Source organism: Chiloscyllium plagiosum, unplaced genomic scaffold, assembly GCF_037043375.1.
Source record: "Chiloscyllium plagiosum isolate Xiang-an unplaced genomic scaffold, Cpla_swu_hap1 HiC_scaffold_31, whole genome shotgun sequence".
Taxonomy (NCBI): Eukaryota; Metazoa; Chordata; class Chondrichthyes; order Orectolobiformes; family Hemiscylliidae; genus Chiloscyllium; species Chiloscyllium plagiosum.
In genome coordinates, this window is record NW_028270169.1 from 52,249,882 (window position 1) to 52,268,583 (window position 18,702).

General features: G+C 42.5%; 1 protein-coding gene across 7 annotated transcripts in view; it reads right to left on the bottom strand.

The window, feature by feature from the left end:
• The window catches only part of srrm3 (serine/arginine repetitive matrix 3), a 795,287-nt gene that overhangs the window by 178,132 nt on the left and 598,453 nt on the right, over nucleotides 1–18,702 (bottom strand). The gene's annotated exons all lie outside the window — the stretch shown is intronic.

Consider the following 18,702-nt stretch of genomic DNA (forward strand, 5'->3'; position numbering starts at 1 on the left):
CCTGTTTCCACACTGTAGGGATTCTATGAAATGTATCAGCCATGGTAGAGCAGATTTGATGAGCTGAATAGCCTAATTTCTGCTCCTATGTCTTATGGTCTAACAGTGCTACTACTGCCTCTTCAGAGTTTTCCTAAAGAGTGGCAATACCACTGATACTCCCTTGTTTATCTGTCAGCCAGGGGTCTCTGATTGGACCAGATTAACAATCCTAATCATGGAACTCATTCTATGAGGTCCACCGGGTGTAACGCACTTTCTAGGGTATGAACTCTACTGGATATCCTCCGATATCTGAGTTGTAAACACTACCTGTCTATGAGTTATCTTACTTAATTTAAATCTCGAAGGGCTCTTTAGCTGTTTCAAGGCCTCAAACTGACAGCAACTACAATGGCTTGCTGGACTGCATCCTGAAGAAAATTTTAACTGTTTGGTCAAAGCTTGGCTTGGTCTTGGCATATTGCTGTGGGCCAACCTAATGTCCTTCCAATCTGGATATGTAACTAAGTGAGGCTATGAAATTGCCTGTTCACCAGTCTCAGTCTGATTGGCGAAGGTGTTCACTTCCATCGGCATGCCTTACAACTCCAATGTTCCCTCCACTTGCCACATTTTCCAATGATAAAGTCAGTTGTAATGCCTGTTTGAAGTCTAGTCAGGGTTCAGTTAGTTGATGTTTTTGTATAGTTACATGATCAATCCTACATTCTAAATGGTCTCTCAGCATCTCATTAAGGGAAGTCACATGCCTCGGTCAGTCATCTTATCCTCGTCAAAACACTTTGATACAGGTTCCCCTAGTTCTCAAATTGCTAAGTAAAAACGATAGCATCTCAGAATTAGAGGCGGCTTGAGGACATAATATTCCTTAACCATGTCTATTCTTGAAAGAATTTGGTATTTGTTGCCTCAGGGAAAGTTAGGCTCCTGATAATAGAAAAAGCTCTGGCTCCATAGGCTGTCAGGTGAATTACTCATTACTTTTCATCTGCCTCAAGGGGGAGAAATGGCCTTGGGGTATTATCGCTAGACTATAAATCCAGAGACCCATATAATGTTCTGGGGACTCAGGTTCGAATTCTGACATGGCAGATGCTGGAATTTGAATTTTTTTAAAAATCTGGACTTAAGAGTCTAATGACAATTATAAATCCATGGTCGATTGTTGGAAAAACCCATCTGGTTCATCAATGTCCTTTAGGGAAGGAAACTGCAATCCTTACCTGGTCTAGCATACATGTGACTCCAGGCCCAATGTGAATGACTCTTAACTTCTCTTTGGGAAATTAGGGATGGGAAATAAATATGCCTAGCCAGTGACATCCTCATCCCATGAATGAATAAAGAATAAAAAAGTTGTTTGCCTGGAAAATATCACACATTCATTCACATTCTGGGCCCAGTCCTCAATACCAGGACTGGACGAGTCAATCTTCCTACACAAAGGTGTGATGTAGTAAGTGCTTACCCCATCTCCATGACAACTGTTGCAAGCAAATTTCTTCAGGAACATGTTTTACTCTCATCACCACTGAAATAACTCTACAGAGGCTGCTATCCTGTCACCAAGTTACTCTTTATTTACACATGGACAATCCTGGAATTTATTAGTGCCTCTTTACAATCAGCTAGCAGCATGGAAGTTCCCTGACACTTCCTTTTTTATCTGTCAGAGCTCTCTGATTGAATCAGATTAATAGCCCCAATCATGGAGCTCATTTTCTTTAAGATCTAACTGGCTGACTTCACTACACTCACTACAGACTGTGCCCTTCAGGACCTCACCTCAGCAGAATTTTCCATGTTTAATCAGATGGAGCAGGAAATTAGGGCCACTCAGCAAAGCTCAATTTTAGTGAGATCTGATTTCCCAGATGGGCACGCAATCTATTCAATGTCATTAGTTGGTGACACACAGTGGGAACCATACTCAATTTTCACTCTATCACTCAGCCATTTAGTGTGTGTTGTGGGAATGAGGACTCTCATCGCTTGTGTACCCTGATGTTTTGATGCTTTTTTAGGGATGACCACACATTGAATTCAAAGTTCTGCTGAGCCTGGGATGTGAAAGTGGGAATGAAACAAGGATGAAAAACCGATGAATGTGTGCAATGCACTCGGCACGTCATTGATATTCACAGAAATATCTGTACAGTCACTGGTGTTGTGCCAATAGAATGAAGTAGGCTATATAACCACAGTAACGGAATGATTGAAAGAGATTGAGATGTGTTCATTTTTGGTGTATGAGCATCATTGGCTAGATCAGCATTTATTGCCCATTCCTAATTATCTTGGAAGATGTGGTGGTGAGCTGCCTTCTTGAAGGAGCAGCCTTTGCGGTGCAGTACAGGGAGTTCCAGACATCTGGCTCAATGGCAGTAGTGGAATAGTGGCATATTTCTAAATCAGAATAGTGAGTGGCTTAAAGGGAAATTTGCAGATCACGATGTTCCCATGCATCTACTGCCTTTGTCTTTCTAGATGGTAGTGGTCACAGGTTTGGAAGATGCTGTTTGAGGGGTCTTGGTGAATTACTGCAGTACTGAAGGAAGTGAATGTTAAAGATGATGCATGGGGTGCCAATCAAGGGGACAACTTTTTCCCAGATGGGGTCAAACTTCTTGAGTGGTGTTGGAGCCGCACTCATCCAGGCAAGTGGGGAGTATTTCATCACACTCCTGACATGCATTGGAGATGGAAGACAGATGTTGGGGAGTAAGGAAGTCAGTTACTCACTGCAAAATTCTCAGCCTCTGGCCTATTTTGTAACGATAACATTTGTGTGAATCCATCTTCCTGACTGCATGTTACTATCCTGATGTCACTTTGATGTTTTTGACTCAGTATCAAGGAAATGTGCACGTCAAAGATAGAATTAGTATAAGTTGTAAGTGAACCATAGCTCATTATGGATAATGGTGTACCAGTACACATTGACACACTGTGTATTAACTTGACTGAGGTCTCATATACATAAATCCATGTTATTGTACTGGAACTGTTAAGTGGAATATCTCAAGGAATATTTGATTTTATGCCAATGAACCAATACTGATGTATTCAGGTGTTTAAACTAACAGATTGAATTACAACAAGAAAGCCATCCAATAAGATTTAGGTAGCCATTGTTTATGTGAATGGCGGTAACAGCCTCCACCTGTTCCCAATGTCTGTAGCAGTGAAAGGCTTGTCTCCCATTGCTACTATGCTCTAGTCAGCGGGGCAGTGTCTATGGCCACAACCTACTGAACAAAATACAGTGCCAGTAACTAGATAATGTCAACAAGTTACAAATACAGAAATCTTCCTATACCATCTCCTGTCTGAAGTACTTTGCTTTGTTTGTTTCCCACTGTTGCTCAGCCCTTGACACCAGATAGCATCAGATTGTTTGCAGTGCACTAGTATTTATGGGCTACTTCACAGCAACACAGGAAGAGTCTTTCCCTGCAATTTATTTTGTTACATTTTAATTTAATCAGAACATCAGATGGGCATTGGAGCAATGTATATTAAAAAAGAAAGACACTGTTTATATGTGTGAAAAATATGGGGTAGGAAATTGTAGGTTCTGGTAAAGATTGTATTGCAAATAACTAACCTTCATTTATATAGTACTTATCACATTCTTAGTATCCTCAGAGTACCTTACAGCTATTCTAGAAAGATTTATAAATTAAATTGGTCCAAGTAACAAACAACAGTGAAATACCTGTTGGCTGAGGGTCAATAATTGGCAGGACATCCAGAAAAATTCCATGCTTTTCCTAAAATAATGATCTTTAAGTCTGACTGAGAAGAGGCTGCAGTTTGCTCCAGCTAAAAGACAGCAGTTCCAGCAGTGCAGCTCTCCAGCAGTACTGCACTGGGAGGTGCCAGTTGAGGATGCTACCGTTGAGCCAGAGCTGATACTGTGCTCCTTGATGTGGCTTTGCACAATTAGACCTTGCTCAAAAGAAAAAAGTGTTCCCATAATAACAGTCAAAGTGTTAAGAAGCTATAAACTGAATTTTTACCTGTAAGATTAATGCACCATTCTCAACTTTGAAGCCTTTTAGCAATCTGTTAAAACACGGCATGGACTTATCAATCCATTTGTGTGTCATATTAATCATGACTCCAGATTACTGGTCTGTACTTTGACATTTGTCCTTGGGATGTGAGTGTTGATGAGTTATTACCCTTCCTTAATTGCCCTTGAGAAGGTGACAGTGAGCTACCCTTTTTAACTTCTGCAGTCTATACAGCAAGGCTGCAGTCATATTGAAGTTAAAGAACGAGTTACAGCATTTGAACCCATTGATAATGAAGAAAGGAATGTTAGTTCATGTTGCATGTTGTGGTTTGGACTGGAGCTTGTAGGTGTTAGTCCAAGCTGCTCTTGTCCTTCTAGGTGGCACAGGCTGCCCGTAAGGTCCTTTGAAGAAACCTTGCTGGGGGCCTGTTCTCTTGTATATGATAAACTCTGATTTTCAGGTTAAACCACTAGAAGTGGTCTTTCTCTAATGACAGATCAGTTTATTGGTCCAGTAGTACTATGGGGATTTATGGTTGGAGGAGGGGTGTTGTTAGTTTGGTCAGTTGGCTGGATGACTGGTTTGCGATGCAGTGTTTTGCTAACAGCATGTGTTCAATTTCTGCAGCAGTTGAGGTTACCATTTCGGATTCTCCTTCTCAATCTCTCCCTTCGCCTTAGACATGGTACCCGCAGGTTAAACCACTGCCAATCGTCTCTATCTTTAATGAGCAAGCAGCCTTATGGTTCACTAGGACTGTGCCGACTTTATATGCTGCAGGTACTGAGCTCCAGTGGTGGAGAGACTGAATGTTTAATGTGCTGGATAGGTTGCTGATCCAAGCTTGGTCTTGCAATGTCTATTTTCCTGAGTGTTACTGGAGCTGCAGTCATCCAGGCAAGTGGAGACTACTCCATCCCATTCCTAAGTTGAAGACAGATTTTCAAGAGCCAGTGATTAGCTCCTTGCTGCAGAATTCCCAACATCTGATCTGCTTTTGTAGCCACTGTATTTATGTTGCTAGTCAGTTCAGTTGGTCAATGGTAACCTCTGTAATATTGGTAGTGGAGTCTTCAATGATTTTAAAAGACCTCAGAATGTTGCTATTTACAAATGAGCATTCCTTTGATGCAACCCTCTCAAACATTGCTGCCTCACAGCGTCAGAGACCCGGTTCAATTCCCGCCTCAGGGGGAAGTTTGCACATTCTCCCCGTGTCTGCATGGGTTTCCTCCAGATGCTCTGGTTTCCTCCCACAGTCTAAAAATGTGTAGGTTAGGTGGATTGGCCATGCTAAATTGCCCGTGGAGTTAGGTAAAGGGGTAAATGTAGGGGAATGGATCTGGGTGGGTTACTCTTTGGAGGGTCGGTGTGGACTTGTTGGGCCGAAGGGCCTGTTTCCACACTGTAAGTAATCTAATCTAATCTAACCTAATCTAATCTAATCGAATTAATATCATTTCATATGTTCCACTATTAATTCTTAAGAAATGGTACCAACAATTTTACATTGGGACCTTTGGAAAATAACTGATATTTTACACAGGCTGAAGAAAAGTCTAACTTAAAGCTTGCAGAAAACAGCCATTACGGGACACTTGTGGCACGACTGAACTGAAAATGATTGACAGCTTCTGATAGTATCTGGGAACAAAATAAACAGCAATCTGCAGCGTGACTGTGAGTGCACTCTTGGCTGATATCAATTTGAAGCAAAGTGGAGCCTGTACCTGACTTCAAATGTCAATTATATTCAGGTATCTCTGAGCAATAGTGTTAACAATAAATTTCAACAAGTTAATCATTAATATCACATTAAAGAGATAGAAAGGAGAGAAAGACATTCCATTGAAGGAACTCTTGTATGAAATCTCGTGCCTTTTTAATAGCATTGTGAGAGTCGAATATATCATTTAACTGATTTCTAATGAACTTGTCAAAGCTGACATTAGAAGTTGGGATCAGCCTTTCAAAATATTTTATACTGCTGGTGGTGAAAATATAGGGAAATTGGGACAGTGTTAGATTGGGGGTGATTAGATGGCACTGGATTCTCTGATTGTGACCAGCAATTTCATTTTGGTACAGTATTGGAGTACTGTCAAATGATACCAATGTTCTCTGCCATGGGGTGGGGCACCGATTATGCTAAGGCACAGCAACTACATGTCACAAATTGTTGGGACTTTGATGTAATCAATGTCCCGAAGATCTCGATCACACAGATACGCTGTAGCGACGTGAGCCTTCTCCAGTTATAGAGAACAGGATCCAGCAAAAATCCATTTGAAAGAATTTGGAGCATTATCATCACTGATTTGCCTTATTTAAACAACATTCAAGATTGCAGTGACATTTACTTATCAGGAGAAGGCACAATATATTTGAGTATTGAAAATTATTAGAATTTTTCTCATGCATAATAAACACTGTTTCAATACAGCCTTGAACAATGCTATAAGAAACCAATTCCACAGCCAGAATCTACACAAATCAATCTCATTGCATTGATGTGCATGGATGCTACTTACAAAACTGGGTTGGTCCAACAGATTGATTCTGTGCTGTGAGGTTCATTGACCTACTGAGTTGTGACAGCAAATGTCCTCACACTTTATCCATCACAGGCCACACATACACTTAAAGTTTAAAGAAGGCTCTTGAATAAGCATTCAAAATGATTTATGTCTTCTGGAACTTAACTCCCTAAAAATATTTTTAATCAACGATCAGACACATTTCCAGGAGTAAGACCTGACATTCCAGTCTCAAACAGTAGGTGCACTAATTCTGTGCCAGAGAAACTCCATTTAACTCTTTACAAGCAGCACCTCTCCTGCTAAGTTTCTCGGGTGAAGACATCACCATCCCAAAATGTCACAGATATGTATTTTAAGTCTCTTAGTCTTAGTCAAAAATAAAAAGGAGCCACATGTAGGTTTGGGAAACTGCCGAAAGACAGAGAACACAAAGATAGCGGGAAAGAACTCAAACAAAGAGTTAGGAAGGCAAAAATGGGTCATGAAATATCTTTGGCAAACAGGATTAAGGAAAATCCCAAGTCATTTTATATATATATATATATATATATATATATATGAAAAGGAGCAAGAAGGTGGCTTGGGTCCACTTAAGGACAATGGAGGGAATTTATGCTTGGAGTCAAGGAAGTGGGTGAGGTAATAGAGTCATAGAGATGTACAGCACGGAAAAAGACCCTTCGGTCCAACCCGTCAATGTCGACCAGATATCCCAACCCAATCTAGTCCCATCTGCCAGCACCCGGCCCATATCCCTCCAATCCCTTCCTATTCATATACCCATCCAAATGCCTCTTGAATGTTGCAATTGTACCAGCCTCCACCAGTTCCTCTGGCAGCTCATTTCATACACGCACCACCCTCTGTGTGAAAAAGTTGCTCCTTAGGTCTCTTTTGTATCTTTCCCCTCTCACCCTAAACCTATGCCCTCTAGTTCTGGATTCCTGACCCCAGGGAAAAGACTTTGCCTATTTACCCTATCCATGCCCCTCATTATTTTGTAAACCTCTATAAGGTCACCCCTCAGCCTGGATTGCTGCAGGGAAAACAGCCCCAGCCTGTTCAGCCTATAGCTCAGTCCTCCAACCCTGGCAACACCCTTGTAAGTCTTTTCTGAACCCTTTCAAGTTTCACAACATCTTTCCTATAGGAAGGAGACCAGAATTGCACGCAATATTCCAACAGTGGCCTAACCAATGTCTTGTACAGCCGCAACATGACCTCCCGACTCCTGTACTCAATACTCTGACCAATTAAAGAAAGCATACCAAATGCCTTCTTCACTATCCTATCTATCTGCGACTCCACTTTCAAGGAGCTATGAACCTGCACTCCAAGATCTCTTTGTTCAGCAACACTCCCTAGGACCTTACCATTAAGTGAATAAGTCCTGCTAAGATCTGCTATCCCAAAATGCAACACCTCGCATTTATCTGAATTAAACTCCATCTGCCACTTCTCAGCCCATTGGCCCATCTGATCAAGATCCTGTTGTAATCTGAGGTAACCTTCTTCGCTCCTTAATGAATACTTTGCATTGGTATTCACAAAGGAGAAGGACATTGTGGATAGTGAGACTCTGGAAGGGTATGTTGATATTCAAGGGCTTGTCAACATTAAATAGGTGGAGGTGTTGTGTGCTTTGAAAAGCCTTAAGTTAGACTTGTCCCAAAACCTGATGGGATCTGTAGTGATTGTGGCTGTTAATCTGGTCCAATCAGGGAGTCCTGGCTGACTGATATGAACAGGAGATTGAGTCTCCTTAGTTTAGGGGACTGACTCTGTGCTGGCTGGACCATAGTCAGTGTGTTACTGTTGGTTTCTGTTTCCATTTTTTTGGAGGGGGAAACCTGATTACTGAACTGGCTGAATTATTTAGCCAGTTTGTTAACTGGTATTCCTTTAGTGAGGACTGATTTCTAAACTCCTGATGCACACAATGCGTTTCAGGTGTGACTTGGTTCTCATTAGGGGATTGTTGTTTCACTGGCTGGTTATAGCCAGTGTGTTACTCTTTTCTCTTTTTACTTTTGAGAAAAGGACAATGTGGATTTTTTGGTAGGACTTAGCCCTTGGAGTCTAGTTTTCTTTGTTTTTTGTATGTGTCTTCACTTTTCTGGTGCTTGGCCTGAGCCCTTGTGGAAGACATACATTTTAACCAGAGGAGCTGTTCCTGTGGGGAGGCCTAGCCCCAGGACTGGGCCTCTGAAGATTGAACACCTGTGTGTGTGCTGGGAGGTGAACACTTGCTGTATCCTGGAGTTTGGAAGAAGACCTTTCCTTCAGGAGTGGACTAAACCCCTATGAGTTAACTGCATCTTTACAATATACTGTGGGCCTGGTTTTCCAAGGATGGGCCAGGTCTCCATGGAGACTGAACACCTGTGTGCTGTGGAGTATGCATTTGCTGCCTTCAGGAGTAGACTCTGCCCTTGGTTGTGGACCCTGTTTTTTAGCGGTGGACTCTGCAGTTTGGAGTGGACTCCATTTTGGGCAATGCACCTCGTAAACTGGAGTGGACTCTCTTCCTGGGAATGGACTCTATATTTTGAAGACTCTATATTTGGACTGTGTACCAGAAAGGACTCTGTTTTTCGGTAATTAGCTGTATCGTGCATCACCTGCACTGTCTTGTGCATCCCTGCGTCTGGCAGGCCTTACTGTGAGCTTGGAGGCTGATGGGTCGTCCTGAAAGCTGTCACCCTGAGAGCCGGAGGGTGGGTAGGCCATCATGTGAACCTGAATGTTGGTAGGCTGGCCCGAAAGCTGAAGGGTGGGTAGGCCACCCTGATGCCAGTTGCCCCAAGAGCCAGATGGTGGGTAGGCCGCTATGAGTGCTGTCGTCCCGAGAAGGGATAATCGGGACGGTCTGTCCTAGAGGTGGTCGGAAGGTGTGTCAGAGCAGCTGAGAGCCAGAAGGCGCGTAGGGGCAGGCTGAGATCCGGAAGGCTTGCGGGCTACCCTACTCACTGTCGTTCCTGGGGAAGGGGACGGGCTGTCCTAGAGGTGGCCGGAAGGTGTGTCAGGGTAGCCCACTGACCGGACAGCGCATCGGGGTGGGCGAGAGCCCAATGGTACGTAGGGACAGACCGAGAGCCAGAAGGCAGGTAGCCGTCCTCAGCGCTGTCACCCCGGGCGGGTACCAGGGCGCGCTGTCCTAGAGGTGGTCGAAAGGTGTGTCAGGGCGAACCGAGAACTAGAAGGGGCATGGGGTGGACTGAGAGCCGGAAGGTGTGTCGGGGTGGGCTGCCTTAGAGTGGCCAGAAGGTGGGAGGGACGGGGGCTTGCTGGGTCTGTATTGTCTGCACTTTTTATGTAACAGGATTGTCTTATGTATAAATGTCATTGTTGCTGTCTTGTCATATTTGAAACTGGGATTTGAGGCTTGTCCTCATTTCCCTGTAAACCGGTTGAACGGTAGGGTTTGGGGCCCGGCTTTGCTGCTCCTCTCCCTTGTAAAATTGCTGTCTCTTGTGTACAGCTGTAAATGTTAACTGTTTTTTTGTAAACTCTTTTGTAATTGTCTAATAAAATTAAAAAAAAACAAGAGTGAGGAAAAAAAACAAGAGTGAGGAAAAAAAACAAGAGTGACTCTCACTAACGCAAGGCTAACATCTGAAGTATCTGGAAATGGGCACACTTTAATTGTTTCCTCATCTCTTTCTGCTGTTTATGTCACGTTACCCACCTACATAAACCACAAGCAACCATTTGTAACATTTGTATATTACAGTCTTGCCTCATATACAGTACTTAGAATGTTAAATTTTAAAGAATTATTCTGAGCTACTTTTCTAATTCCATCCTTTCTGGCTAGACCATTCTTTCCCATTGCTTTGTGCTTTAATGTAGGTTTTCGGTTCCACATTTAAATTAACGAGTGCTTGCAAAAAAATGTATTTGCAGACTATTTCCTCTGTATACTTTTTAGTTCAGTAATTACTGGTAACATGATTACAAACTCTTTTTAAAAAAAAAGCCTCGATGTAATCCAATTATTTGTAGTTGTTCTATTTGGTTATAATGAAGGAAGACATATGTCCTGCTATGTGCTGAAATACAACCTATCGTTATATAAAAAAACAGGAGTATCAGAGTTTCTGTTTACTTTGAAACCTGATCCTGAAGAAGCCAGACCAGTGCGAACTAGTATGCACCCTAAATAAAGGATGACTTGGCGACAGGATACCGGCCTCTCTGGAGTTATTTCAGGATTTATCCCAGAACACTGAGGGAGGATGGTAAGGAAATTGCTGAGGCATTGTACAAAATCTTGTGTCCTCTATAGTCACAGGATAGGTGGTTTGTTTAAGAAGGGCAACAGGGATAATCTGGGAATTACAGGATGGTGAGCCATATGTGGGTTTTAGGGAAATTAGTGCAGAATATTCTTAGGGCTAGGATTTACTCACATTTGGAAGGATATGAACTTATTAGTGATTGGCTGCATGGCTTTGTGCGGAAAAGGTCATGCCTTTCAAACTTGATTGAGTTTTTGAGGAAGACGACTGATGAGGGCAGCACAGTAGATGTTAGCAAAGCCTTTGACAAGGTCTCTCAGAGCAGACAGATAAAAAAGGTGAAGTCACATAGAATCCATAGTCAGCTGGTAAGATGAATACAAAACTGGCTTAGTTATTAAAGATGGAGAGAAGCAGTGACCAGTGATGTTCTGCAGGGTCAGTCCTGAGACCCCTGTTGTTTGTAATATATATAAATGATTGAGTAGAATGTAAGTGGTCTGATTAGTGAGTTTGCAGATGACACAAAGATAAGGGGACGTGGGATAGTGAGAATGATTGCTGGAGGATACAGCAGGATATAGATAGGCTGGAGACTTGGGCATAGAGATGGCAGATGAAGTTTAATCCAGTCAAATGTGAGGTGAAATATTTTAAAGCTCAAATGCAGGAGGGAAATATACAGTAAATAGCAGAACCCTTAATCGCATTAACATACAGAAGGACCCAGGTGTACAGGTACACAGTTTACCTGAAAGTGGCACCGTGAATGGATAAGGTGATCAATAAGGTGTATGGTGTGTTTGCCTTCATTGGTTGGGGTACAGAGTGTAAAAATCGGCAAGTCATGTTGCAGCTGCACAGAACTTTAGTCCGGGGCCACATTTGGGATCTTCAGTCCAACTCTGGTCACCAGACTACCAGAAGGATGTGGCAGCTTCGGAAGGGGTACAAAAATAGTTTACCAGGATGTTGCCTTGTTTGGAGGGTATTACCTATGAGGGGAGATTGTAGTGATTGTAATGAGGTCACCCAGGAAGACCTTGTGATTGGGGCTGTTAATATGGTCTAATCAGGGAGTCCTGGCTGACAGATATAAACAGGAGTGTCAGAGCTCCTGTTTACTTTGAAACCTGATTCTGAGGAAGCCAGACCAGTGTGAAGAACTATGTATGTATGCACCCTAAATAAAGGGTGACTTGGTGAGAGGCAAGTTTCTTTTTTGTAGACAGAGGGTAGAAAGTGTCTGGAATATGCTGCCAGAGGAGATAGTAGAGGTAGATACAATAGCAACATTTAAGAGGCATCTTGACAGATGTATGAACAGGCAGGGAATAGAGGGATACAGACTGTGTGGAGGCAAATGTCTGTAGTTTAGAAAGGCATCATGTGTCAGTGCAGGGTTAAAGGGCCTGTTTATAGAATCATAAAATCTTTACGGTTCAAATACAGGTCATTCAGCTCATTGAGTCCACACCTCCAAAAAGTATTCCACCCAGACCTAACCTTGCATTTCTCATGGCACATCCACCTAACTTGCACAATTTTGGACTACGGGAGGAAACCATAACACCCAGAGGAAAGCCATGTAAACACAGGGAGAACATGCAAACTCCACACAGATGATCACCCAAGGCTGGCATCAAACCCAGGTCCCTGGTGCTGTGAGACAGCAGTGCTAACCACTGAGCCTCCTTGTTTCTGTGCTGTGTTGTACTTTGTGCCCATGGTGACTAATCAGCATTAACACAGATGAAAGTCTGAGCATTAGTACCTTTGTGCTGCTCAGTGGCTTGTAATTAAAAGTGAACGCACATACTTGTCCAAGAGCATACTCTGCTAATATTGCCAACTATGTGAGGGGCAGTTAAAGCAGCAACAGTGCTTCTTTATATAGTGCATTTAATGTAATGGAATTATTAAAAAAGCCGATGCAATGTTGAGGCAGGATTTTGGTCAGGACATGGGGCTGGAAAAGAAGTTAGTGAGCTGGGGTTTTCCAACGTTTCTCTGCATCCCAGTTCTCTGCGCTCGGTACCAAAGCCTCCGTCACTTTCAAAGAATTGGATTTGGGTGACAACTAGTTACTGACCTTCAAACTGGGGACCGCAAACAGAATCCGATCCATGAGCTTTTTTGGGTTCCTTCACCACAAGGACTGGAAGACTCCATTAAACAAGTGGGCAGTGTTCACTGGGTGAAACAGGCCCAGAGATAGGAGACTGGGCGATCCAGTGCTCCATAAGGATTGAAATGGCTCCCCACTCTAGGAAGCTAGGGAAATATATTAAGTGCTGTGAGGTTGCTTCCAACGTGAAGCATCCTCTCTCCCTTCCCTAACTATAATGGCAGCCTTCATCCTTAATCAGACATTGAGCATGAGCTCTTGCCACTAAGTGGTTATCCCTTGGTAAATTATAGCAAAGATTAATCCCAACATTGTCTGGGGTTAGACCAAGCATGTATTTCAACATCAATGTCCCAAAACTGAACGGGAAGTGCTGCCCTGGTCTTTATATCTGGAGGACTAGAAAACAAAGGAGTAGCAGTCATGAATCAACTGGACTTTAACTAGATTCCTTTTTAAGTAGCTAGTTGCTAGGATTTAGAATACATTGTCTGAAAGACTGGTAGAAAAAGACTCAATAATAACTTTCAAAATGAAATTGGATAAATTATTGGAAAAGGAAAGATATTGTAAGTCTTTGAGGAAGGAGTAGGGCTTGAACATGAATGAATACTCTACTTTGTGTTAAATACAGAAAATGCATACATTAGCACTTTACTGCCTAACTATTCAGCAGTTAAATTTTAATATTAACATTCATGAAGAAGGACATTTTTAGCATTTAGTCTTTAAGAAAAAAGATGTATTGCTTGCCACTGCACTGACAGAGGACACCAATGCCCTTGGCGACATTGCTGAACGCCAGCAACTGGAAGCTAGCACCAACTCTATCCGTCCCCCCAACTTGCTGCTTTACCTGCACCACACCCTCTATTTGGCACCCTGCTTGCCAACCAGTTTACTACTTTTCTGGTCAACTTGTTCCTGACCTCTGCCCGTCTTGCTCCCACGGGAGTATTAAGGAGGGAAGTCTCTTCAGCACGGTCGAAACTCAAAAAAATGCTGAGCATGTCAATTCAAACAGCACGCACGCATAGCTAAGGTAATAATCCAAAGATCTTCTGTACAGTGAATTGGGTCACAATCTTCTGGATGTCTATATCTCTGCTACAAAGACAGCAAGATCTGAAGGGGGCAGATATTGGCACTGACAATGAAAAATAATCATAGAACCATACAGTACTGAAGAGGCTACTGCCAAACATATACTACTACCTATACAGTTCCACTTTCCTGCACTCAGTCCATAGCCTTTAATGTTATGACACTTCAAGTTCTCATCCAACTTTTTAAAGGTTGTGAGGTTTCCCACCTCAACTACCCTCCCAGGCAGTGCATTCCAGAATCCCACCACCCTCTGGGTGAAAACATTTTCCCTCAAATCCCCTCTAAGCCTTTCACTTTGAAGTTGCGCTCACTTGTTTTTTCCGATTTGACCAAGGAGGCAAAAGTGAGGACTGCAGATGCTGAAAACCAGAGTTTAGATCAGAGTGGTGCTGGAAAAGCACAGCAGGTCAGGCAGCATCCGAGGAGCAGGAAAATCGACGTTTCGGGCAAAAGCCTCCATTCCTGATGAAGGGCTTTTGCCCGAAATGTCGATTTTCCTGACCCAAGGAGAGCAGCTGTTTTCTAATCCCTTTGACCATGCCTCTCATAATCTCATATACCTCTTTCAGATCCCCCCTCAACCTTCTTTGATCCAAAGAAAACAACCTGACCTTATCCGGCCTCTCTTCATCACTGAAATGCTCCATCCCAGGCAACATCCTGATGAATTTCCTCTGCAGCCCCGTCCAGTGAAATCACATCCTTCCTATAGTGTGGTGAGCAGAACTGCATACAGTACTCCAGCTATGGCCTAACCAAGGTTCTGTATAGCTCCAACATAATCTCCCTGCTCTTATAATCGACTGATAAAAGCAAGTGGCCCATATACCAGCCCAGATATATTCAGGGACTTGTGTACAAGATCTCTTTGTTCATCTGAGCTTCCAGTGTCTTGCAAATTAAGGAGTATTCCCTTGTGTAAATCTTTTCTCCAAAGTGCATCGCCTCACATTTATCAGGTTTAAATTTCATCCGTCACTGATCTGCCCATCTGACCAGTCTGCTTATATCCTCCTGTAAACTAACATCTTCCTTTCACTGTCAACTACCCGATCAATCTTTGTGTCATCCACATGCTTACTTGTCAATCCCCCCACATTCTCATCGACATCACTTAGGAATATAAACAATAACGGACCTAGCACTAATCGCTGTGTTACGCCACTGCACACTAGTCTTCAGTTACACATACAGCCTTCTATCACCATCCTGGATCCTGTGAGCTTTTACCGTCTTTATCAGTCTCCCATGTGAGACTTTGTCAAAAGCCTTGCTGGAATCTATGTAAACTATATCGACTGCCTTACATTCATCCAAACACTTTGTCACCTCCTTGAAAGATTCCACCAGATTTGTTAGCCATGACTCCCATCTGACGAAGTCAGCTGACTATCCATGATCAAACCTTACCTATCTAAATGGAAATTAATGCTCTCCAACAATTTCCCTACCACTGATGTTGAGACAGACTGGTCTCTAGTTCCCTAGAGATAGTTGCCAAGTCTATCTCTACCACCCTTCTTATAAAGTGAAACCCAACTAGTTGTCCTCCAGTCACTTGGCACCTCCCTTGTGGCTAGAGACAACTTAGAAATTTGGGCCAGGCTCCCTGAAATTTCCTCTTGTCTCCCACAGCAACCTGGGATGCAACCCATCCAGACCCATCTGGAGATTGGTCAGTTTTAAATCTGCCAAAATCTCCAATATCTCCTCGTTTTTTGTATTAACCTGTGTAAGAACTTTACTTTAGGTGGCACAGTAGCGCCACAGACCTGGATTTGATCCCAACCTCGGGCGACCCTCTGTGTGGAGTTTGCACATTCTCCCCGTGTCTGTAAGGTTTCCTCCGGGTGCTCTGGTTTCCTCCCACAATCCAAAGATGTGCAGGTTAGGTGAATCGGCCATGCTAAATTGTCAATTGTGTCCAAGGATGTGTAGGCTAGGTGCATTAGTCCGGGGTAAATATAGGATAATAGGGTAAGGAATGGGTGGGTTACTCTTCAGAGGGTCGGTGTGGATTTGTTGGGCCAAAGGGCCTGTTTCCACACAGTAGAGGTTTTATTCTATTCACGGATCATTTTTTCAATTGTGTATTTGCACCGTCCTCCTTCTGAACAAAGATGGCTGTGAAGTACTCATTTAACACTCCACTAAAGTTGTCCGGCTTCACACTCAGATTGGTTCGTAATTGACCCTACACTTTCCCTTATTATTCTCTTCCCCTTGACGGAACTTTGGGATACCTTGGGATTCTCCCTAATGTTGCCTGCCAGCACATTTTCATACTCCATCTTTGCTCCAATAATTGCTTTCTTGAGATTCCACCCCCACCCCACCTTTTGCACTTTCTATACTCCTGCGACTGACAGTCACTGATGGCCTTGACGTTTGCAAACTTCTGTTTGGAAGGACATTGGAAGAGGCAAGCTGAGTTGAAGAGCTCAACTGAGTAGAGAGCCCAAAGAAAACTAGGGCCAGCAAATTATTCACTTTCTCAGTGCAATGTCCTCCTCCCCACGTGGAAAGAAAAAGCAGCAAAACTGCGAACGAGAATATTGCTCTGACTCACCTTGTACATTTCAATGTGTAGGTCCAGCAATAACATCATGTTGTTTTGCCGCTAATAAAATTGTGCAGCCATGACAGCCATTCCAATTATTCATCAGCACAACTGCAAGTGGTTTCTAGCCTGGCGATATCTAGGTTTAACTGCATATAACTCAGGTCATGCCTCAATATGTCCAGCTATGCCTCTAGAGCAAAATTCAGGGTTCAGGACCCTTTCCAGATCCAAAGTCAGTGCACAATAATTAAGCCGACATTCCAGTCCAGTGCTGAAGGAACACTGCTCTGTCACAGATGGTATCTTTTTTAGGTGTGATGTTAAACTGAGGCTCCAGCTGCCTGCTCAGGTGGTTTTACAGCTCCTTTGAAGAACAGCAGTAGAATTATTGCCAGTGTCCCGACCATTATTTATCCTTCAACCAACATCACAAAAAGAAGAGATTACTTTGTCACTATCAGATCACCGATGTGGAAATTTGCCCAGAGTATGTTGGCTGCCATTTCTCGTACATAACAACAGTGACTGCAATTCAAAAGTACTCTTTCTTTGCTTTAAAGAGCTTTGAAACATTTGCTGGTGGTGAAAAAGGCTATATAAATGCAAATTGGTTTCGCTTTTCAGATAAGCACTCCATAGATGTATGCATGTATTTGAGGAGCACACATATTCCTTTGCAAATACAGAATGAATTGCAGAAGAAATAGGAGTATGGGTGTTAATCTTACTGGTACAAAGTGGCATGCTTGTTAAATGCATCTCATTCACATTGCTGTCCTAAGTAGGCCAAGGCTACTACAGTCAGATTTTGGGCAACTCTATGCTGAAGAAATGTGCCACTAGGCGGAAGGGCAGACAGTTCAAACTCCTCAAATATCTTAGTCACAGTGATCGACTTGGGGTGAGAACTTATAAAGGACACTTCACCACTGGGATTACTGATATGAACTTGAGACCAGGAGATGGGGTGAAACCAGGGTGGGTGCTGGCTTCATCTTTGACAGTTACATGTTCCATTCTGATTCCAACATTGCTAGCAGTGACCCAACCTGACAGATAGCTGAAGATCAGCTCCAGAACTACTCCACTAGCCTGCACTCAAGGAACAACTCTAAATGTGAGACAAAAGGCCAAATTAGAGGGCAGTCCCTGAAAAGCTTGTGGAAGTTGCTCACTCCCATCATAGTGTTCATGTGGATAAGATACACTAATGACGTGTCAAGAAGCAGATGCAGATACACATGCAAATTTTGTTTTATTAGTAGAGAGATAAATAGAAAGGCAGTGAGAGGAAGAAAACAAGTTAAAAGAACAGTTTGTATCAACTAGAACAAAATAACATTTATAAAACAGGGTTTGGGGTAAAGGGTAGACCAAGAGTAAAATTACTAATTTTTTTATTGTAAATTATTTTTATGATGTGTTGAAGCATGAAGTTAATTTGCTCATCACTGATATTTTGCTGTAATATTGGGCACCTCAAGAAGAATGTGATTAACTGAAGCAGAAATACCTCATTATGACTTCCTAATTACACAAATATAAACATGGATTTAACTACCTTATATAGTGGCTATATGCATAAAATATGTCTGTATTTCACATTATATAATTAAATCTCCAGTCAATATGAAACTCCAAATATACAAATAATCTCATTAATAAATAAATGCATTCATAAATCAATCTTTCAAATACAATTAAAAGCATGAAAGGCCAGTTAATTAACCTTTCAATCACTATCACTGCTCAATGCAAGCAAGGGAAACAAATCCCCAATATATTCTTAATATTTGACATGAAATAGAGAAGAATTGTCTCTGGTTGGACAAGTCCTGTTCATCATCCCTGAAACTTGCCGCAGAAAATTGTGCAACAATAAACACCCCACCCTTACTCGAAATAAATGGCAGCTTGAGTCATTCTGAATAGCCAGAGCTGTAAAGTTAGGAGAACCCACTGGTTTCTTACTTTTATTCAGTGAGGAAATAAAAGCATAAAAAATCATGGAGTTAAAAAGGCTTGGCGTGGAATTTGGCCCCCATCAGTTTGGAGTTGGAGCAGCATTTAATCAGGCAAGAGGGAGACTTGTCTGCTC